The sequence below is a fragment of the Stegostoma tigrinum genome, chromosome 48, assembly GCF_030684315.1.
Source record: "Stegostoma tigrinum isolate sSteTig4 chromosome 48, sSteTig4.hap1, whole genome shotgun sequence".
NCBI lineage: Eukaryota > Metazoa > Chordata > Chondrichthyes > Orectolobiformes > Stegostomatidae > Stegostoma > Stegostoma tigrinum.
In genome coordinates this window covers 2,263,626-2,287,433 of record NC_081401.1, presented here as the reverse complement: position 1 = coordinate 2,287,433, position 23,808 = coordinate 2,263,626, and the positions used below count along the sequence as shown (strand labels likewise).

The 23,808-nt window shown below is 45.0% G+C and overlaps 1 long non-coding RNA gene across 1 annotated transcript; it reads left to right on the top strand.

Annotated features, from left to right (window-relative positions):
- The first annotated feature begins 1,347 nt into the window (after positions 1–1,347).
- LOC125450156 (uncharacterized) lies at positions 1,348–20,693 on the top strand. The gene is made up of 3 exons (XR_007247022.2): positions 1,348–1,747; positions 19,353–19,495; positions 20,421–20,693. It is a non-coding gene; the product is annotated as an uncharacterized LOC125450156 (long non-coding RNA).
- Positions 20,694–23,808: the final 3,115 nt, after the last annotated feature.

Genomic DNA, 23,808 nt, shown 5'->3' with positions numbered 1-23,808 from the left:
TCTGTTATCCATTCCCTGAGGAATACCTATTCACCACTTCATTGGAACCAGCCTCCGACGTCCTTGGAGACTTCGAGAGGGTGATAGAGGAGCATTCAAATTCTCTAGTAATCCCTTTGGATTATCCTCCAACCCGGGGATTCCAGAGCGTCCCCACGTCCAGCTCTTTTCCCAGCTGGAATCATGGCAGTCAGGCCATTGGAAAAACCCAGAATATTCGTCTGAAGGGAGAAGTCAGAACTCATGATGGAAGTGTGACCAGTCTGTTTCCAGCGAGACACATCAGGGGAGGAGGGTCGTTCGAAACCACGGCTTGACACAAGGAGGAATAGATGCCCCCCCCGCAACCCCTCAACACCTCCCCGCCCCGCGACCTCATTGATGTGACTCTGAGGGGCTTTCCATCGGGGCAGGGTTATTTAGCGGTGGGGGAGGGGGGAGAACGGTGTTGCAGGCAAAGCGCGCAGAGTTAAAAGAGATAACAAAGTGTGGAGAGATAATGGGAACTGCAGATGCTGAAGATTCCAAGATAATAAAATGTGAGGCTGGATGAACACAGCAGGCCAAGCAGCATCTCAGGAGCACAAAAGCTGACGTTTCGGGCCTAGACCCTTCATCAGAGAGGGGGATGGGGGGAGGGAGTTCCAAATCTCCCCTTCCCCTACTGCATCCCTAAACCAGCCCAGTTCGTCCCCTCCCCCCACTGCACCACACAACCAGCCCAGCTCTTCCCCTCCACCCACTGCATCCCAAAACCAGTCCAACCTGTCTCTGCCTCCCTAACCGGTTCTTCCTCTCACCCATCCCTTCCTCCCAACCCAAGCCGCACCCCCAGCTACATACTAACCTCATCCCACCTCCTTGACCTGTCCGTCTTCCCTGGACTGACCTATCCCCTCCCTACATCCCCACCTACACTCTCTCCACCTATCTTCTTTACTCTCCATCTTCGGTCCGCCTCCCCCTCTCTCCCTATTTATTCCAGTTCCCTCTCCCCATCCCCCTCTCTGATGAAGGGTCTAGGCCCGAAACGTCAGCTTTTGTGCTCCTGAGATGCTGCTTGGCCTGTTATGTTCATCCAGCCTCACATTTTATTAACAAAGTGTGGAGCTGGATGAACACAGCAGGCCAAGCAGCATCTCAGGAGCACAAAAGCTGACGTTTCGGGCCTAGACCCTTCATCAGAGACGGGGATGGGGAGAAGGGAACTGGAATAAATAAATAAATAAATATTTATAAATAAATAATAAATAATATATCAGCTATCTAACCAAGATAACAAAGTGTGGAGCTGGATGAACACAGCAGGCCAAGCAGCATCTTAGGAGCACAAAAGCTGACGTTTCGGGCCAAGAGCCTTCATCAGAAAATGCCGCTTCACTATCCGTAACCATCTCCTTTGGCAGAAAGCATTCCACAGGCCGGCGACTCAGAGAGTGGACACACCTCCGTACAGAATGGTCGTTGTCTCCTCTTCGGCGCTGAGTGGCTGCAGCGGGAGCAGGGCTCCGAGCACCAGGAGCAGCGCGTTCCTCATCATTCCCTGCGCTCCTCCGGAAGAGGAGGAGGTGCTGCCCTCTGTGTGAATACGGGGCGCGATCCCAGCGTTCATCATCACTCGAGCTGATTATTAATTGGCTTCGTCTTGCTGGTTAAAACGGTCAGTTGACTCTCAATAGATTCGAAGATCGTACAGTTCTTCCCGTGCAGGTTTTGCATTCACTAATCTCACCGAAGAGTCCCTCGGGTAAATAATCTGTGCGAATATGTTTGTGTAGGTCCGACACTGTGTTTGTGAATGTGCATGTGAGTGAATCGGTATGCATGTGTGTACGTGTTTTCTGAGTGTGTATGAATGACTATGCGTAAGTTTTTTTGTGACATTATGAACAAGCGGACGCACTCTGAGTTAAGACCCAGAGAATCCACTCTCCAGTTACCACACTGAGACTCTGAGGAGCTCGGTTAAAAAAAAGGGGAAAACACTGCGTTATTTACCTGGATATTTTGGTGCTGGCTCTGCTCATCGCTGTTAATGGTGAAGTGCATGTTAGGCATTTTGTGTCAGGAAAGACCTGTTCAAAAAGGGTGGATCTAACCTAAACTGAAAAGGGACGAGGGACCCGGGTTCAATTCCTCCCTCTGGAGACAGTCTGCGTGGAGCTTGCACATTCATCCCGAGTCTGCGTGGGTTCCCTCCCGCAGTCCAAAGATGCGCAGGCTAGGTGGATTGGCCATGTTAAATTTTCCGTGGTGTCCCGGGATGTTTAGATTAGGTGGGCGAAAAGGGGATGGGTCGGCGTGGGATGCTCTGGGGGTTAGCGTGGACTTGTCCGAAGTGCCTGTTTCCACGTTGTAGGGATCCTATGATCTTAGCAGGGAGATTTGCTCATTCTCCTAAGGGAGAGTTTACACTAATAGACAAGGTGAGTGGAGAAATTCTAAGTCGCAGTACAAATGGAAGCATTGATGGGATAGTTTCTGAATGTGAGGAGAGCATGTCAATTAGAAAAGAAAGACATGAGAGAGTCAGATTACTCTGAAGAACTGAATCTCACTGATTTCAATGCAAAGGGCCTTACAAGTGAGGCTGATGAACCCAAGGCGTGTTTAAAAACATTGGGATTGGGGAAGTCATAGCTGTTACAGAAATTTGGCTGAGAGATGGACAGGGCTGACAGTTCAATACCATCAGGAGGTTAGGAAAGGAGGCAAGAAACGTGGGGGATGGCTTTGTTGATTAAGGAATACATTACTGCTGTAATTAGGGAATATATTTCTGACAAATTGTTCAGTGAAAATAGATGGGTAGAATTACAAATAAGAAAGGAAAAATCATTTTGATGGGATTGTACGAAAGGTCCCCCAATAATAAGAGAAAAATTAACAAACAAATATGTCGGGAGATCTGAGATAGACGTGAGCGTAATAAGATTGTAATAATGGGGGACTTTGATTTTCCAAACACTGACTGAACTATCGTGTTAAAAGTTTTGATGGTGAAGAATTTGTCAAATGAGCTCAAGGAAATTTTTGTTTAAAGGTGTAGAAGGAGGCAGCCATTAGAAGAGTGGGTCAGCGTTAGAATTAAATGCTTCAGCCATTGCTGAAGAGGTTTCGGAATGAGGAGGCTTAGCAGAGGGCCAGCTAAGTTAATCCTATTTTCTTTCTGTCTTGACTGAAAGCTGTAGCGAAGACAGTTAGGGCAGTGGAATGCTCCTCTTGCAAGATGTGGGCGATCAGGGAGACTTCCAGTGTCCCTGATCTGTGCCACCTATGAGAAGTGTTCCCGGCTGCAGCTCCTGACAGACAGTGTGAGGGAACTGGATGCACTCAGGATAATCCAATATGTAGAGAACATCATTAATAAGAACTATAGTGAAGTGATCACTTCTAAAACACAGGCTGCAGGCAGCGGGGTGACCACCAAAAGATGTAAATGGGGAAGGCAGATAGTGCAGGTTTCCCCTGTGGTCATTACCCTCAATACTAGGCATGTTACTTTGGATACTGTTGGGGCTGATGATCTGTCAGGGACTAGCAACAGCAGTCAGGTCAGTGGCACCATGACTAGCTCTGAGACTCAGAGGGGAAATGGTGCAGTCAGACAGACTAATACTAATAGCAGACTCAGTTGTGAAGAGGAAACACTGTAGATTCTGCAGCCGCAGCAGAGATACCAGGATGGTGTATTGCCTCCCAGGTGCCAGGGTCAAGGATGACTCTGAGCAGTTGCAGAACATTCTGAAGGGAGAAGGTGAACAACCAGAGGTCATTGCACGCATCAGTATAAATGACATAGGTAGACAAAGGGATGGCTTCTGAGAAACGAGTATAGGGAGTTAGGTTAGAAGTGAAAAAGCAGGACCTCAAGGGCAGCGATCTCCGAATTGCTCCCAGTGCCACATGCCAGTGAGGATAGAAATAGAGCAATAGGCCAGATGAATGTGTGGGCTGAGGAGCTTGTGTCGGGGGCAGTGTTTTCAGTTTTTGCATCACTGCAATTTCTCCTCGGCTAAAGGTGACCTGTACAAGAGGGTTGAGTTGCACTTGAACCGGAGGGAGTCTGATATCATTGCTGGGAGATTTGCTAGTTTAACCCAGCAAGGTTTAATCTAGTTTGGCAGGGTAGTCAGACTCTGACAAAGAGGGAGGCCATTGAGAAGTCAGACAAAATACATTCACCAATGAGAGCAAGTTTACTACTCAGGATAGCCAGGGGTATAGTAAAAAGAGGGAAAGACTTCTGGTTCAAGGTCTGACTGTTAAGGCAGATGAACTCAGAGCATGGATTGGCTCCAGGGACTGGGATATCACAGCCATAACAGAAACATGGCTGAGAGAATGGCAGGACTGGCAGCTCAATGTTCCAGGATACAGAAGTTACAGGCATGACTGAAGTACAAGTAAGTGAGGAGGGGGAGTTGCCCTTTTGAGAAGGGAGGGTATGACAACAGTGCGTGAATGATTGATATTCTTAAAGGGCCATCAAATGAAGCCAAGATAACAAAGTGTGGGGCTGGATGAGCACAGCGGGCCAAGCAGCATCTTAGGAGCACAAAAGTTGACGTTTTGGGCCTCGAACATCAGCTTTTGTGCTCCTAAGATGCTGCTTGGCCTGCCAGGTCCATCCAGCCCCACACTTTGTTATCTCGGATTCTCCAGCATGTGCAGTTGCCATTATCTCTGATCAAATGAAGCCATATGTTTACAACTTCAAAACAACAAGAGGATGGCCACTAATTTGGAACTGTATTGTACACCTGAAATAACCAATGAGTACTGGAGGAGCAGGTGTGTAGAGATTGTAGATAACTATATGAATAACAGAGAGAATAGGAACTGCAGATGCTGGAGAATCTGAGATCACAAGGTGTAGAGCTGGACGAACACAGCAGGCCAAGCAGCACCAGACGAGCAGGAAGGCTGACATTTCGGGTCTGGAACGTTCTTCAGAAATGAAAGAGGGGAAGGGTGTTCTGAAATAAATAGGGAGAGAGAGGGAGGCGGATTGAAGATGCATAGAGGAGAAGATAGGTGGAGTGGAGTCAGACAAGTTAAAGAGGCAGGGATGGAGCCAGTAAAGGTGAGTGTAGGTGGGGAGTTAGGGAAGGGATACATAAGTCCAGGGAGGACGGACATGTCAAGGGGATGAGGCTTGTAGGTCGGAGGTGGGCGTGGGGTTTGATGTGGGAGGAGGGGATAGGTGGGAGGAAGGATGGACAGGTTAAGAAGCTGGGCTGGTTTTGGGATGCGGTAAGGGGAGGGGAGATTTTGAAGCTTGTGAAGTCCACATTGATACCATTGAGCTGCAGGTTTCCCAAGCAGAATATGAGTTGCTGTTCCTGCAACCTTCGGGTGTCATCATTGTGGCACTGCAGGAGGCCCAGGATGTCACGTTGTCCAAGGAGTGGGAGGGGGAGTTGAAATGGTTCGTGACTGGGAGGTGCAGTCTTTTGTCGTGAGTGGGTGTTCTGCAAAGCGGTCCCCAAGCCTCCGCTTGGCTTCCCCGATGTAGAGGAAGCCACAATGGGAACAACAGATGCAGTATACCACATTAGCAGATGTGCAGGTGAACATTTGCTTGATGTGGAAAGTCTTCTTGGGGCCTGTGATGGGGGTGAGGGAGGAGGTGTAGGGGCAAGTGTAGCACTTCCTGCGGTTGCAGGGGAAAGTGCCAGGGCTGGTGGGGCTGGAGGGGAGTGTGGAGCGGACAAGGGAGTCATAGAGAGAGTGGTCCCTCCGGAAGGCAGATAAGGACAGGGAGGGGAAAATGTCTTTGATGGTGGGGTTGGATTGCAGATAACTGAAGTGTCAGAGGATGATGCATTGGATCCGGAGGTTGGTGGGGTGGTATGTGAGGATGAGGGGGATTGTGTTTTGGTTGTTATTGCAGGGACAGGGTGTGAAGGATGAGGTGCAGGAAATGCGGGAGACATGGTAGAGGGTGTTTTCAACCACTGTGGAGGGGAAGTTGCAGTCCTTGAAAAACATGACATCTGGGATGCCTGGGAGTGGAATGCCTCATTTTGGGAGCAGATGTGGCAGAAGCGAAGGAATTGGGAATAGGGGATGGCATTTTTGCAGGAAGGTGGGTGAGAGGAGGTGTACTCTAGGTAGCTGTGGGAGTCAGTGGGCTTGAAATGGATATCAGTTTCCAGGTGGTTGCAGAGGTGGAAAAAGAGAAGTCCAGGAAGGTATCCAAAACAGCCCAGGTGAACTTAATTTTGGGGTGGAAGGTGTTAGTGAAGTGGCTGAACTGTTTGAGCTCCTCCATGAGGCGGCGCCAATACAGTAATCAATGTAACGGAGGAAGAGGTGGGGGATACGGCCAGTGTAGCTTCGCAAGAGGGACTGTTCCACATATCCTACAAAGAGGCAGGCATAGCTTGGGACCATGTGTGTACCCTGTTTACCTATTGAAGAAAGAACAGATTGTATTAGTCGAAGGTCATGATTTCCCATGTACTGACTGGGACACCCAGAGTGTAAAAGGCCTGGATTGGAGTGGAAATTGTCAAATATGTCCAAGAAAGTTTCCTAAATCAATAGGTAGAAAATCGTACTTGAGAGGGTGCAACGCCGGACCTCCTCTTGCAAAATGAGGTCAGACAAGTGACTCAAGTGTCAATCAGACAGCACCTTCAGTCTAAGAAAACAAAATGTGAAGCTGGGTGAACACAGCAGGCCAAGCAGCATCTCAGGTGCTCCTGAGATGCTGCTTGGCCTGCTGTGTTGATCCAGCTTCACACTTCATTATCTTGGATTCTCCAGCATCTGCAGTTCCCATTATCTCTGAGTACCTTCGGTCTCATGACCCTGACTCTCTCAGTTTCAATGTAGTTGTGGCAAAAAGATAAGACACATCCACAGGTTAAGATTGTAAACTGGGGCAGGGCCAATTTTGGGGCCATTAGGCAGGATCTAGCAGCAGTCGTCTGGATGTGCCTGTTTGAAGGTCAAGCAAGGACTGGCAAATGGAAGGCTTTTAAAAGTGTGATATCAAGAGCCCAGGGACAGTACCTGTGAGGATGAAGGGAAAAGCTGGCAGGTTTAGGGATCCCTGGCTGACGAGAGATATTGATGTTCTGGTCAGGATAAAGAAGAAGGTGTACATTGGGTTTAAGCTGTCGGGGTCAAGTGAATCTCTAAATGACTATAACAAGTGTAGGAGCACACCTTAGAGTGAAATCAGAAAAGTGGAAAGAGGATGTGAGGTGCATCTGGCAGATAAGGTTAAAGATAACCTCAAGGGATCCTATAGCTATATTAAGGGTGGGAGAGAATAGAACATCAAACATAGGACATAGAACATTACAGCACAGTACAGGCCCTTCGGCCCTCGATGTTGTGCCGACCTGTCATACCGATCTGAAGCCCATCTAACCTACACTATTCCATGTACGTCCATATGCTTGACCAATGATGACTTAAATGTACCTAAAGTTGGTGAATCTACTACCGTGCAGGCAAAGCGTTCCATTCCCTTACTACTCTCTGAGTAAAAAAACTACCTCTGACATCTGTCTCATATCTTTCACCCCTCAATTTAAAGCTATGCCCCCTCATGCTCTCTGTCACCATCCTAGGAAAAAGGTTCTCCCTATCCACCGTATCTAACCCTCTGATTATCTTATATGTCTCAGTTAAGTCACCTCTCAACCTTCTTCTCTCGAACAAAAACAGCCTCAAATCCCTCAGCCTTTCCTCATAAGACCTTCCCTCCATACCAGGCAATATCCTCGTAAATCTCCTCTGCACCTTTTCCAAAGATTCCACATCCTTCTTATAATGCGGTGACCAGAACTGTACACAATACTCCAACTGCGGCCGCACCAGAGTTTTGTACAGCTGCAGCATAACCTCTTGGTTCCGGAACTCGATCCCTCTATTAATAAAAGCTAAAACACTGTATGCCTTCTTAACAACCCTGTCAACCTGGGTGGCAACTTTCAAGGATCTGTGTACATGGACACCGAGATCTCGCTGCTCATCAACACTACCAAGAATCTTACCATTAGCCCAGTACTTTGCATTTCGGTTACTCCTACCAAAATGCATCACCTCACACTTGTCCGCATTAAACTCCATTTGCCACCTCTCAGCCCAGCTCTGCAGCTTATCTATGTCTCTCTGTAACCTACAACATCCTTCGTCACTATCCACAACTCCACCGATCTTAGTGTCGTCTGCAAATTTACTAACCCATCCTTCTACGCCCTCATCCAGGTCATTAAAAAATTAAAAACAGCAGTGGACCCGACACCGACCCTTGCGGTACACCACCAGTAACTGGTCTCCAGGATGAACGTTTCCCATCAGCTACCACCCTCTGTCTTCTTTCAGCAAGCCAATTTCTGATCCAAACTGCTATATCTCCCACAATTCCATTCCTCTGCATTTTGTACAATAGCCTATCGTGGAGAACCTTATCGAACGCCTTGCTGAAATCCATATACACCACATCAACTGGTTTGCTCTCATCTACTTGTTTGGTCACCTTCTCAAAGAACTCAATAAGGTTTGTGAGGCATGACCTACCCTTCACAAAACTGTGCTGACTATCCTTAATCAATTTATTCTTTTCTAGCTGATTTTAAATCCTATCTCTTATAACTTTTTCCAACATTTTACCAACAACTGGTAAGGCTCACTGGTCTATAATTACCAGCGTTGTCTCTACTCCCCTTCTTGAACAGGGGAACCACATTTGCTATCCTCCAATCTTCTGGCTGCTTAAAGCTCTGATGAAGGGTCTAGGCCCGAAACGTCAGCTTTTGTGCTCCTGAGATGTTGCTGGGCCTGCTGTGTTCATCCAGCCTCACATTTTATTATCTAAAGATCAACATGCCTGGTTAAGTGTGGAACACAGGAGATGGGGGAGATTTTTAATAAATATTTCTCCTCAGTGTTTACTGCGGAGAGAATTATGATTGCTAAGGAAATAAGACAACAAGTGGGGATATTTTGGAGCACATATACATTACCAGAGAGGAAGTGTTTGCTGCCTCAGTTCACATTGAGGTGGATAAGTCCCTTCACCTGATCAAGCCCATCCTCTGGTTTTGTGGAAGCTGGGATAAAAATTGCAGAGGCCCTTGCAGAGATTTTTGCATCATCTCTAGCCACAAGTGAAGTTCCGGTAGACTGGAGGGTGGCTAATGTTGTTTCACTGTTTAAGAGAGGTTGCAAAGACAAGCTGGGGAACTACATTCCAGTGAGCCTGAAGTCAGTGGTAGGCAAATTATTGGAGAGGACACTGAGGGACAGGACCAACTAATATTTGGACAGACAAGGTCTGATTAGGGATAGTCAGTGTGGATTTGGGCACGGGAAGTCATGTCTGACAAATCTTTTAGAGTTTTTCAAAGGGGTTTTCAAGAGGTTTGATGAAGGCAGGGCAGTGAATGTTGTCTATATGGATGTTAGTAAGGCCTTTGATAAGATCCCGCACTGCAGGCTGGTCATGATGGTAAGGTTGCATGGGATCCAGGGAGAGCTAGCTAATTGGATTCAAAACTAGCTCGATGATAGGAAGCAGGGGGTGATGGGTGAAGCTTGCTTCTCAGACTGGAGCCCTGTGACTGTTGATGTGCCACAGGGGGCAATGCTGGGACCTTTGTCATTTGTTACTTAGTAAAATGATCTGTATGTGAATGTACAAGGCATGAATAGTAAGTCTGCGGATGAAACAAAAGTAGGAGGTTTTATTGGTAGCGAGAAAGGTTATCAATAATTAACAAGGGATCTTGATCAGATGGGGAAGTGGCAAATGTAGTTCCATACGGATAAGTGTGAGATGTTGCACTTTAGAAAGTCAAACCATAGTAGGACTTTTACAGTAAATTGGAAGGTCCTGAGGAGTGTTGTGGCACAGAGGGACCCAGGAGTACAAATTCATAGTTCTTTGAAAGCAGCGTCACAGGTGGACAGGGTGGTGAGGAAGGCACTTAGCATGCTGGCCTTCATCAATCGAGGCATTGGGTAAAGGAGTTGTGACATTATGTTGCAGCTGTATAAGTTGTTGGTGAGTCCGCACTTGGGTTATTGTGTACGGCTTTGGTCACCCTTTTTATAGGAAAGTCACAGTTTCACTAGAAAATGTGCAAAGAAGATTTACGAGCATGTTAACCAGACTAGTAGACCTGAGTTACAGGGAGAGGTTGGCCAGAGCTTTATTCCTTGGAACATAGAAGATTGAGGGGTGATCTTATTGCGGTATGTAAAATCATGAGGGGCATAGAGAGGATTAATGTATGCAGTCTTTTTCCAAACGATAGGGAATTGAAAACTCAAGGACATAGGTTTAAAATGAGAGGGGTAAAATTTAAGAAGGACCTGAGGGGCAGCTTCTTCACACAGACAGTGGTACATATATGGAATGGACTGCCAGAGAAAGTAGTTGAGGCTTATACAAGAGCAATATTGGATTGGCACATTAATATGAAGGATTTAGAGGGATGTGGACCAAATGTGGGCAATTGGAACTAGCTGAGTGTTAGCATGGACCAATTTGGGCTGAGGGACCTGTTTTCACACTGCGTTACTCTATGACTCTATGATTTAAAGGTTATGGGCCAAAAGCAGGTATATGAGTTAGGCCACAGAACAGCAATGTGCTCTTCCAATGTTCCTGTGTGCTGAAAGCAATAGAGGAGAAGCGTAATCTACTAGACTCCTGATGCCTCTAAATCTAAAACACAGAAGGAACAGCTGGACAGACAGACAACCTGTCAAAATCTGTCTGACTTTCTCAACCATCATCTTACAAAACATGCATTCCATTTACAAAGAAGGGCAGGGACGTTTCATTTTCAAATAAATGTATGAATATCTGGGTGCACCTAAACCTTTTATAATAGCACATTCCTTGTCTTTCTCCTTCAAGCACTGTGAAGAGATCTGCTCACCTCACTTTAGGAAGGATACATGAGCCATGGAGGAAGTACAGCACAGGTTTACAAGATTGATGCCTGTACTTCGGAGTTAAGTTGTGAGGATAGATTATACAAATGGAGCCTTTTATCTCCAGAATTTAGAAGGCTAAAGGGCAATCTGATAGAAATCTTCAAGCTATCACAGCGGTGGGGTGGGGGTTAAGGACAAATAAATATAAACTGATTCCATTAGTTGAGTATTCTGGAACTAGTGGGTATGGTCTGAAAATCAGGGCCAGCCTGTTCAGGAGGGGTATTAAGAAGTACTTTGACATGAAAAGGATGATGGATATTTGAAACCACAGTGAATTCTGGGTGAGTTTTTAGATTTTTTTTGACCAAAAATATGAAGGGATATGGGCCAATAGAATCAGCACTGATACCATTGAATGTTGGAATATGCTTGAGGGGCTGAATGGCCTCCCCTGTTCCTATGTTCCCCAGAAGCTATGTTTTATTGAATGATACTAGGATGTTATGTGTTGCTTTTTTTAACTCACTAATAATTGTTAGACTTTCGGAAACCAGGGATAATATAACACACCTCACTAGATCTTGAGCTGAACTCCTCAATCCATGACTTTATGACAGCTTTCAGCTGGTTATGTTTAATCTGGTGTCTGACTTACGCTTTCGGACCTGTGACATGATACAAGAACTCCACACAAGCTTTGGTTTGATACCAGAGATAACACCTGCACATTTGGGTGCATATGCCTAAATTTTACATCAACATGACCTACTTACCACCATCTGTCTGAAGTCACAAGTTCCAGGGCTTCATGAGTCTCCGAATTCTTCCAAATTTCCCTTTCCTTGGATGGTTGACCATGATTCTCAGTCTGACTTTGATTGTGCTGTGAATACTGTCTGTGCCAGAGAACCCTTCGATCTCTTGGGTATCTTTTGCAAAGGAAGTCACTGTGACTGAATCAAACAATACGTCCTTTGCGTTTGCAAGTTTTGGAACATTCCATCCCCTCAATGGCCAATGTAGAAGAGATTGTTCTTTTGAGATAAGTGCTGTCTTTCTGTTGTGGTTTGCAGTATACTCAATCTAGGATTTCTACACCATTCTATTAATGTCCAAAGCCTGAGATCATTGGCCTGATTTCCATGATGCTGTTGTTTTTTTTTCGAGGGATGGGAGATATTTTGCCTTCACAACTTCCAAACAGAAGTAATCACAAATGTGAAACAATTTTCCATCAGGTTGTTGAGGAGTTTAGATCTGATGTGATGATGAAGATGTTTCACTGCCTCCAGGTCTGTTCCTGTAGATAGAGAAATGATGGTGGATGGTGCATTTGAAGCAGTGCCTTTGTCTCTGTTCTTGCCTCGAGCTATTCTTGCCTGGCCTTTTTACAAGGAGATTATTTTGGATCAGATCAGGCCCTCTCAAAATATTTTAAGGTGGTAACCTAAACCTGAATGTTTTCTTCTTTCAAATGCAAATGTAAAGTGTAATGTTCCAAATCCACTTCAGGTGGTCAAACTGCTCAATTTATTCAAATAATATAGTTAAACTACAACAACAGAATGACAAAATTAAAAAAGCTCAACTCTATTGTAAAATTTAACAGAGTAATGCATGTAATACCCATTGATTATTAATTGTTCCAATATAGTTGCATCCCACAAAGACTCTCCTTGGCAAAAAGGCAGACAATTGTGATCCTTTCTCTGGGTGAGTGTGGTCTGTCTAAATATGTTACCTGCTGACTGGTGTCCATGACAGCAGTAGACCTGCCAGTCATTGTTGGTGATCTTGTCATGTGGTACATGCCAATTGTTTGCCACACTTTCTTTTCCTGAGGGAAATCCCCATGCCATCTGCCTTATGCAGCCACTGAAGAATCTATCTAGTACACCGTTGCTTTCAGCTTTCATTGACTTACAGCCAGTTGTTTCCAGAAGCTGAAACGTAAATATTGCAGAGCGAAAATGACAGCTGTGGTTCTGAGAGCAGTGACTGCTCTGAGCTACTTAGAGAACATTTTCTCATGTTTCAGGTTAAAAACTTAATACCTGATTAAGAATAACCCTTGATTTTGTGGAATTACAATGTACGTTCTGTTATCCAGTGTTTGACCTTCAATAGAATTTCTTCATCATGTTTTAACACTCAGCATTCCATTTATTTTGATTCCGTTGCTGAATGTTTAATCAGTGAAACACTTCATTGTGGCCAACAGAGCCCTCAGGACCGAGATAATGGGAACTGCAGATGCTGGAGAATCCGAGATAACAAAGTGTGGAGCTGGATGAACACAGCAGGCCAAGCAGCATCTTAGGAGCACTTTGTTTTCATAGTGGTGTAAGGGGTTACAGAAAACCAGAACCAGAGAATCAAAGGAAATCCATCATTTTATTGTTTCTGATCTCAGAGAATTTCATCCTGCTGTGGTCAATATCAATTGTGTATATTATTTGGTACTGAATGTTCCATTTCAGAAACTGACCTCTATACCTGCATCATTTTCTAAGTGAAATGGGCTTCATGATGCAGCTCACAAGTTGCTGCTCCAATGTCTGTAATTATGCCATGGTCCAAGAGGATGTTCAGAGAGCAGCTAAGGATACTGATGACAGACCCCACCACATGATTGGGTGAATTTGTTAAATGATAAGACGCAGGGAGGAATCTCCAACTCTGAAACTCAAATCTTGGCTTTTTTACCACCATCCTCACCCTGGCAATTCTAACCCACTCCACCCCTAAGTCCCCAGGGTCACATTCAGCAACTAAACTCTGTGCTGAGTGACCTTTCAGTCAGCACTTTCCCACTCTTAGCAACTCATCATTTAAAAATAAATTTCCATCATCTTCCATCCATCATTGATGTCCTCATAATTTCTGGGGTTCCGAAACTCCCTCTCTCACAGTTAGATGGGCAAATATAATTTCCAAATCACTTGGGAGGAAGTCCAATTTCTTTTTGCCAATCGGGGCCCAGTGAGCTTTTAAGATCATAAGGAATAGGAGTTCTGGAGGAGCAACCAAAAGCTTGCTCCATGGGAGGAGGGGGTTTAATGGACAAACATAAAGGAGGAAGGAAGGATGGAGAGGATGATTCAGTGAAGGCCAAAGCAGCTGGAGGGCATGGCCACTGATTGTGAGTAGATTCGGTCTCAGATGGGACATAAAACTCCCAGGTATGGGAACACAGAGCTTTTCGGAAAGTGGTTACCTGCGATGGAGGGAATTAAAAAGACAGGAGAGAGTGGCCGTGAAGGGATTTGAAAAGATGTATTTGATTCATCCCCAATATCACCAGGAGATGGGAATTCTTGACAGGTAAGTCTAACTCCTTGGTGTGTATGAAGTGGAGCCGTATGATTAACAATCATATGGGAACTTGCAACACTGTGATTGATGACTTGCATAAAGCTCACTTTGTAGGGATTACTTGACAAAGATTGCGGGTCAGATTAGGACGCATATTTAGACTCAATTTACATGGAAGTCACCATAGGATGTGAGAATGTTGGATGGTCCCCACCTCTTCTACTGAGCATCCCCGTGGATACAGAGATACAGTCACATCAGATAAAGTATCTTGCACGCATTCCTCCAACAGTGATGGGGCTGCAACAACACCAGGATTCGAAGGAGAATAAGCAGGTCTTTCGTCATTCTCTGCTGAAGTCTTCATTGCTGCATGTGCTCGCTGAAAGACAGCTCTTTATATTCTGTCATTAGAAGTTTCTCTCCCTCTTTCTCTTTATCTCTCTCTCTCTCACACACACACATACACAGACACACACACACAGACACACGCACACACACATAGACATGCATACTGATACACACATACACACACGCACACACAGACGCGCACACACAGACACATACACACAGACAGACACATACACACACGCACACATGCACACACACATGCACGCAAACACACACATGCACACTGACGCACACACAGACACACTCTCCCACATGCACACGCACACAAAAACACGCACACATACATGCACACACGCATGCACAATCACACACACTCTCACATACACACAGACACATGCACAAATGCGCACACACACATACACACATACTGGCACACACGCACACATACACACACACACACACACACACACACACACACACACACACACACACACACACACACACACAGGCAGTTCACTCACTTTGACCGGCAATAACTAAAATCAAAAGAAAAGTGGAATTGGATAAATCTGGATGTTCTTTTCCCTATCAATTATTAATACAATTCTTTTATTTTTAAGTTTTTGTTGAATTTGTATCCATTGTCCTTCCAAGCATCACATTCCAGATGACACAACTGTCTGTGAGCCTAGTCCGGGATCTGTGTAAGTCATGGGGTATTTAGATAGTACAGATTCAATGGGTTGATGGACGTATTCTGGATGGTCCTACACTCCTATGATTCTACAGGTCAGAAGAAATTCTCCTCAACTCCAGATGAATTCTCCCTTCAATTCTCTTGACTCTGTTTCTTCCGGTTACTGAATGTCCCACCTCTGAGATGTGCCATGAACCCGTCCTGCTTGGCATTTCCACACAGCACAATGAGTGCATTCTCCCTGTGAAGACAATGAGACTTTACCTTCACCAAGACTTCAAGAAGTCCATCCTTGCCAGTGCTGACATTAACAAAGGTATGAAGGCAGGACGATGTCAAATAGGTCTCTGCCTCCTGCTGGTCCTCACTCAAAACTGACACAGGCAGTGTTACTCCCTCAGACCTCAGCAGACTGTGCTCTGACACAGGCACAATAATAACCCTTTAGCCAATGCCCTTGATAAAACTCAGTACTTGTTCTGAGTGATGTTTATCAGGAGGATGTTTCTCGCCTGTGGGAGCGAGGCAGTTGGTACTCAGTGGGAAAAGAACATAGAACAGTACAGCACAGTACAGGGTCTTTGGCCCAAGATGTTGTGCCGACCTATTATCCTACTAAGATCAATGTACACTGCACACCCTACATTTTACTATCCTTCATGTGCCTAGAGTTGCTTAAAAGTTTCTAAAGTATCTGACTCCACTACCACTGCCGGCAGCGCATTCCACACGCCCATCACTCTCTGTGTGAAGTACCTACCTCTGTTATCTCCCCTATACCTTCTTCCAGTCACCTTAAAATTATGGCCCCTCATAATACTCATTTCTGCCCTGGGAAAAAGTCCCAGACTATACACTCTATCTATGCCTCTCATCATCTTGTACACCTCCCACAAGTCACCTCTCATCTTTCTTCACTCAAATAAGAAAAGCCCGAGCTCCTTCAAATTTTCCTCATAAGACCTGCCCTCCAATCCAGGCAGCATCCTGGTAAATCTGCTCTGCACCCTCTCTGAAGCTGCCACATCTTTCCTTTAATGAGGTGACCAGAACCGAACACAATATTCTGAATGGGGTCTAACCAGAGTTTGATAGAGCTGCAGCATAATGTCACAGCTCTTAAACTCAATTCCCCTGCCAATGAAAGCCAACACACCATACGCCTTCCTTACAGCTCGATCAACTTGGGTAGCAACTTTGAGGAATCTATAGATGTGGACCCCAAGATCCCTCTGTTCCTCCACACTGCTGAGAATCCTGCCATTAACCCTGTATTCTGCATTCAAATTTGACCTTCCAAAATGAATCACTTTGCACTTTTCTGTGTTGAATTCCATCTGCCACTTTTTTTTTGCCCAGCTCGGCACCCTGTCTATGTCCCATTGCAACCTACAACATCCTCCATGTTGTCCACAACTCCACCAACCTTTGTGTCATCAGCAAACTCACTAACCCACCCTTCCACTTCCTCATCCAAGGGTATTTATAAAGATCACAAAGAGCAGAGGTCCCAGAACAGATCCCCGTGGAACACCTCTGGTCACCGAGCTCCACTCTGAATACTTTCCATCTACTACCACCCTCTGTCTTCTATTGGACAGCTAGTTTTGTGTCCAGACAGCCAAATTTCGCTGAATCCCATGTCTCCTTACTTTCTGAATGAGCCTAGCATGTGAAACATTATCAAATACCTTGCTAAAACCCATATGCACCACGCCCACTGCTCGACCTTCACTGATGTGTTTCGTCACATCCTCAAAGAATTCAGTAAGGCTTATGAGGCATGACCTGCCTCTCACTAAATCGTGCTGACTATTTCTAATCAATCAAGTTTGCACTAATGACAGGACATCCCCAGGGATGGTGATGGGCAAGGCTAATACATCAGCAGTAAAGTGTGATTCTGTAACAATCATGAATTGGAGCTGTAATGTGGCAACGGGAACCTGAGAATTTCTGAGCTCCCTCTCTGTTTGTATAGAGACATGTCAGTCCCCTTTATAAAGCAGGCACAGATGAGAGGCAATATTCATTGCAGCAAGCTTGATGCACATCATTCAAGGACCAAGGGATCCACCCAATCTAGCAGTGCCTGAATGACAAAATCTACTGTCAGGGTAATTCAGACGGTTAGAGGGATCACATAGGGTCTCACATTCTGTGTTGTGCCACTCATTATTTGGTGAAATGATCGTCACAATCCTAACATTGCAGATTACTTGGTTTCTCATTGTCGTTACTTGTAGCGAAAAGAAAAGCTTCCTCTATTCTCCTCACAAGTGCTCATAATTAATGCTGGTGGACAGAAATGAAAAGCACATTAAAGAGAACAGCAAGGAGCATTTCAGTACACTCCCATCTGGCTATGAAATATGTTGATGTATTGGATCTAGTGCTCCCAGTGTGGTCTTGCCCATGTATTTAGGAGACAAATGTTTGTGTAGTGCTCCCACTGTGATCTATCCAAGGTAAATTGGAACCTGAAAAGTGCACAGTTCCCCACATGTAGTCTATCTTAGGTAGCTTGCGACCAGGGGATAGAACAGTGTCGCCAGTGTAGTCTTCCCAAGGCAGGTTGTGATCCAAACAAATGAATAGTGTTCCCAGTATAGTCTACCGAAGGTAGATTGGGACATGAGGCCTGCCTAGTGCTCCCAATGTAGTCTGCCTCATGTAGATTGGGTTCTGAGGAGTGCACAGTGCTCCTAGTATTGTCTACCCAAGCTAGAATGGGACCATAAGAGTACATAGTGCTTCTCCTTGGGTCTACCAAAAATATATCAGGCGCAGATGGGTGCTCCAAGTGTGCTGTACTCAAGTTACATGAGACATAGGTGCCAAAAAGGGGATTGAGACAAATCAGATCATTATTGATTAAGTTACACTGTCTCAAAATGATTCATACTGGGAAAATAATGAAAATTAATTTCATACTGAATCACTAAAGCAGATATTAGGGGCAAGAGACCAAATACTTTATTACAGAGGAAGGAATTACGGATAGGCTTGACAGAGGAGAGAGAGGGTGATAGTGTGATGGTGGGAGATCTGCAGATTATGTCCCAGGGAGCTGAAGGTATGGCCACCAATGGTGAATTGGGGAAAATCTGGGCATGGTCAAGAAGCCAGAATTGGAGGAGTACCGATATCAGGGAGGAGTTTTGAGCTGCAGTTAACAATGGAGACAAAGGAGAGAGGTCATTGAGGTTTTTAAAGTGTATTAACCATAATAATATTCTATATTGCACAGGTATGAAGGCCTGAATGGCCTCCTGCATTTCTCAGGATGTTCTTATCGATAGTGCACAGAGATATACTCACATCCAGAAAATCAACCAAAGGCACAACTCAATCAGCAATGATGAGCCACACCGGCACCTCAGGGTCAGGCACCCAAGGAGAACAGACCTCACCTTCCTCATTCTTTTCTCTTATCACTGCCACAATGGGATCCTGGAGCACAGAAGCTCATGAGAAATGCACAGAGTACACTGTAGATAGTAATCACCCCAGGCTCACTGAGATTGGCCCCAACTTGGAATGGCTGAAGGGACAGCTCTCATTTTTAGCTTCAGTTCACACAGGACAAGTCAGATCCCAGGCTGAAATGGCTTGATGCACACCATTTTGTGTTAGTTCAATGTAACGGAGCATTTTGCACTGAAGCATCAGCACGCAGTGCTGACAATTTGAATTTAAGAATTAAATTCAAATTTATGAGGTGGAAGAAGCATTAAAACAGAGGAATACCTGGTTATACAGCCCAGTATGCCACTGCTAGCTCTTTGTGACAAAACTTAAAGAGCCAGCAGAGGAACTGCAGACCAAGTGGGTTTCTTAACTACAAAGCAATACCTACTTAGCTTGTGTGAACATTTTCTTTAAACCTTCACCACTTCAACCAGTTAGGCCTTTCTGTTCACTGATAAATAACTGATTAACAGAAACGCTTACTTTTGATTCCAGTTACATTTGGTGTCAGTTAGTGAAATGTCTTTATAATAGGCACAAGATGGATCCAATCCTCAATGTTCATCTGTAATTATTAACTACAGGTAGTCTCTTATTTCCTATAAAGAGCCTCCCATGTTCCAGTCATCTCACCAAGACTCTGAAGGACTGTGCAGAGAGAGATGAAAGCACTGCTTTTGCTGCTAATCAACCTGGTACTCGTCGAGCCTATCACTGCCGATGGAGAATCGAGGCCAAGGTTTTTTTCTGGTTAGTACATCTCTGTGAAAGCTAACTGTAGAACCATTCACAGGTACAGGAAGAGGCCATTCAACTCCTCAAGCATATGATGTTTTACAACTGAATTTTGACTGATTTCTTTTACCTTCATGCAATCACTCCCGTTTGGGGCTGAACCCATTCCTGCCAGTTCCAAATGAAGAGTTATCACCTCATTTCAGAGAGGTTTTGAAGAGTGTTCAGTTTAATTTTCTAATTATCCACACTTGAAAACTATCCACAATGGAGCTGTCCTTAATTGGTTCATTCACACATTGAACAGGGACAAATTTTCAAATTTCCCTTTGACTCGCCCCTCCTGATCTCTGCAATCTTATCCAGTCCCCGGTAACAATTCCAGATACCCACACCCTTCTAATTCTGATGAATTCCAAGAGATCAAACAGTCTGCCGTTATTGGGAATTTCTTTAGCTGCCTGGACTAAGAGCTGTGGAATTATCTCTGTATAAACACAGTCAATTCTTTTGTACTTTAAACAGTCCTTGAACCGAAACACTTTAAAGAGTGTTTGTAAATCTGTTCATACATTCCTTGCTTATTTTTGTCTGAAATTTTCCGTTGTGTTCCTGTGCTGCAAGGTGGGATATACACATTCAGAGACTGATTTCAGTTGTGTCATTCTGATGTTCACAGTGCTTGTGCTAAGAGAGCATAGATCAAGCACATTTGGAGGAGCTCAAGAAGCTCTTCTCTCTTTATCTCTCCATTAGAGCCCATTTGAAACACAACCCATAGTTTCTATCTCCATATCAATTAGTTACAACATACATGGAACACCATGCACAGAGCTCGTCTCCAACTCCACTGGTTAAGTCACACTGGAAGCATTGTGCACAGTGGTATGATGGCATGCTGTCTGGGGACATCATTGAACTATTCTTTTCTGTTTCACAGGCCTACTCAACTCTTGTGGATTCCGCGGAGGAATTTGCAAGCGATCACCTTGTGATCCGCATGAAATCCCTTACAATGCGATTTGTACCATTGGGCTATACTGCTGCAAGAGAAAATGGATGTACAGCGAAAAAATTCTAAAATGAGACCCATCTGAGACACCAACTGATGCTAACCATCATTTCTGTAGGTCATCTGTGTTTCCTTGTGTGGATCAAATGACCCCTGCCCTATTGCTTTCTGAACCATGTCAATAAAATTCATTGCATTGCCTCTTGTCCATGACACACATTTTTCATTCATTTGATCGGAGGGAGGGAAGGTCAGAAACAGGCAGAATCATCCATATCTTGTAGCTCCAAAATTGCCACCCTGACAGCATCATACCTATCAGTCAGATCCATCTGTCACCATCCCCAGGGATGCCCTGCCCTGAGACAAGATGTGGTAAAGAAATCTTCCTGCTAATTCCCACCTACCACCCTCCTTCAGCTGAAGTTCTTGTCCTCTTCAATATTAAACAGCAGTGATAAACTGGAGGAGAGGACCCAGCACACCGAATCCATTCCCGTTTTTGGTCTTGAATCTCCATCACCATGGAAGTCTCAGCAGTTCCGCGACTGGTTGAATTGATCGAGGTTTGAAAGACTAAGTCTTCCTGCGGTTCCTGGTGAGGAAAGCAGCAGAAAGGGAAAAATACCCCTGCCTTCCTTCTTACAAATCCTCCTGCCTTGGATACATCTGCCCACATCATCATTGGTAGAAGTGAACACTGTTCAGTCCTGGTGAAGATGAAATGTTGCCTTCATTTTGAAGGACAAACTTCTCTTGTTGGGTACAGTCATTGGGCCAAATGAGAAAGAGTCCGAACCAATCTGGAATCTCCAATCTGGGCACCTATGTGGTGCAGTTGGCATTTAATTTAACTGCAATTTCTAAAATCAGAGTGTGGCATATTCCTCATGCATAATCCTCTCAGACCATCCTATATTCCTTGACAGGCCTCTGACAATTCATCTTATCTTGGCTTTGTAAGGAGATCTCTAAAGAGATTTGGTGATTTTCTGCAGTGCATAATATCGGTTAATAATGTTGGTACTGTACATCAGTGGTGGTGGGAGTAGATTGATTTTGAATGTGGACTTAAGACATTAACTCTGTTTTCTGCCAGACTTGCAGAGTTTCTCCAGCGATTTCCCATTTTGTTAATCTCTGAGCCAGGAGGTCCTATTTTAAATTCAATTTAGTCTAGAGGTGTCTCCTAATATATCTAGGTGATGGAGGGGGCCACACAGTGGATGGAACAATGACAGTCTCTCCTCCCAATATCCCATGCGACTTTGAAAGGCTTCTATCATGGAGACGGTGTTGAGGTCCATGCGGAGAGTGTGAACATCCCACAGTGGCAGGAGGTGAACCAGTTTCCATTCTAAAGGTTGGATTGAATGGGAAGAGGACACCCCTTTGCCGATCCTCCTTCATTCTTCCCTGCCAGCCAGAGGGGAACAGGTTCATTGAGGCTGCAGGAGAGAAAAGCAAATGTTGTTTTTACTCAACTGTGAATCTATGGGTTTATCTATCTTTTAGTGGCGGCACGGTGGCTCAGTGGTTAGCACTGCAGCCTCACAGCGCCAGGGACCCAGGTTTGATTCCAGCCTCAGGCAACTGTCTGTGTGGAGTTTACACATTCTCTCCGCGTCGGCTTGGGTTTCCTTTGGGTGCTTCAGTTTCCTCCCGCAGTCCAAAGATGTGCAGGCTAGGTGGATTAGCCATGCTAAATTGCCCGTAGTGTTCAGGGGTGTGTGCGTTACAGGGGGATGGGTCTGGGTGGGATGCCCAAGGGGCAGTGTGGATTTGTTGGGCTGAAGGGCCTGTTTCCACATTGTAGGGAATCTAATCTGTGCCCCAAAGATACACACATCTCCAAGTGTATCACTTTGTCCTTTTCTGTGCCCGTTGGCAAGGCCCAGTCAAAGATGTGGGTCACCAACAAGAGCCACCAGTCACTCACTGACCAACACCTCAACTCTGAGACCAAAGACCCCCATGTTTGTTGCCCATCCAGATCAGAAAGATAATTTCCTTCCACATTCATTAGGTTGATGTGGCTGAGCCCAACCTTTGTGTGTTCTGGCTGATCCCCCTGAATTTATGCATTTCAAAACAAGCTTGAACCCTTCATTTTGGATTGTGTTGTTGGGTGGAGGAAGAAACTTGGTGGAGGAAGAGGTTTTGACACCAGATGCCATAGGCAGAGTCTGGCTGTCAGAGCTCGACAAAAGTGCTCAGAGTGGATTTAGGTAAATATAATTAAGAGACAAATCAACAACTGCAATGTGCTTAGATATAAATGTCTATTAAAGAATAATAAATAGTTACAATGACAATAATAAATTTTTATATTGGTAACAATAAATGGAAAAGAGGGGTAAAAGAAGCAACATTTCTCACACCTTTCTAGAAAAATCAACAAGTCTCATGTTCTTCTGTCTCTCAGGGACACTTCAATCGGTGGCTGGCCTGGAACATAGAACAGAGAACATTACAGGCCCTTCGGTCCTCAATGTTGCGCCAACCTGTGCAACCAATCTGAAGCCCATCTCACTTATGCTATTCCATTAGCATCCGTATGTTTATCCAATGACCCTTTACATGCCCTTAAAGTTGACGAGTTTACTACTGTTGCAGGCAGAGCATTTCGCGCCCTTACTACTCTCTGAGTAAAGAACCTACCTCTGACTTCTGTCCTATATCTATCACCCCACAATTTAAAGCTATGTCCACTCCTGCTAGCCATCACCATCTGAGGAAAAGAGGCTTCTCACTGTCCAGCCTGTCTAACCTTCTGATCATCTTGTATGTTGCTATTAAGTTGCCTCTTAACCTCCTTCTCTCTAACAGAAACAGCCTCAAGTCCCTCAGCCTTTCCTCATAAGACCTTCCCTCCATACCAGGCAACATGTTGGTAAATCTCCTCTGCACCCTTTCCAATGCTTCCGCATCCCTCCGATAATGGGGCGACCAGAATTGTACACAATACTCCAAGTCCGGCCGCACCAGAGTTTTGTACAGCTGCAGCATAACCTCATGGCTCCGAAACTCCATCCCTCTACCAATAAAACCGAACACACCGTATAACTTCTTAACAACCCTGTCAACCTGGGTGGCAACTTTCAGGGATCTATGCACATGGACACCGAGATCTCTTTGTTCATTCACACTACCAAGAATCTTATCATTTTGATATTGTTCACAATTCTGAGCCGAGGTGAAGTCCAGCATTAATAGTAGCAGCAGCAGTTTGGGACAAAACTCTCTCACTCGAACAATATCACAAACAGTCAAGAAAACACCAGATACGATAGACAAAACTGCTGACTGGCACAGA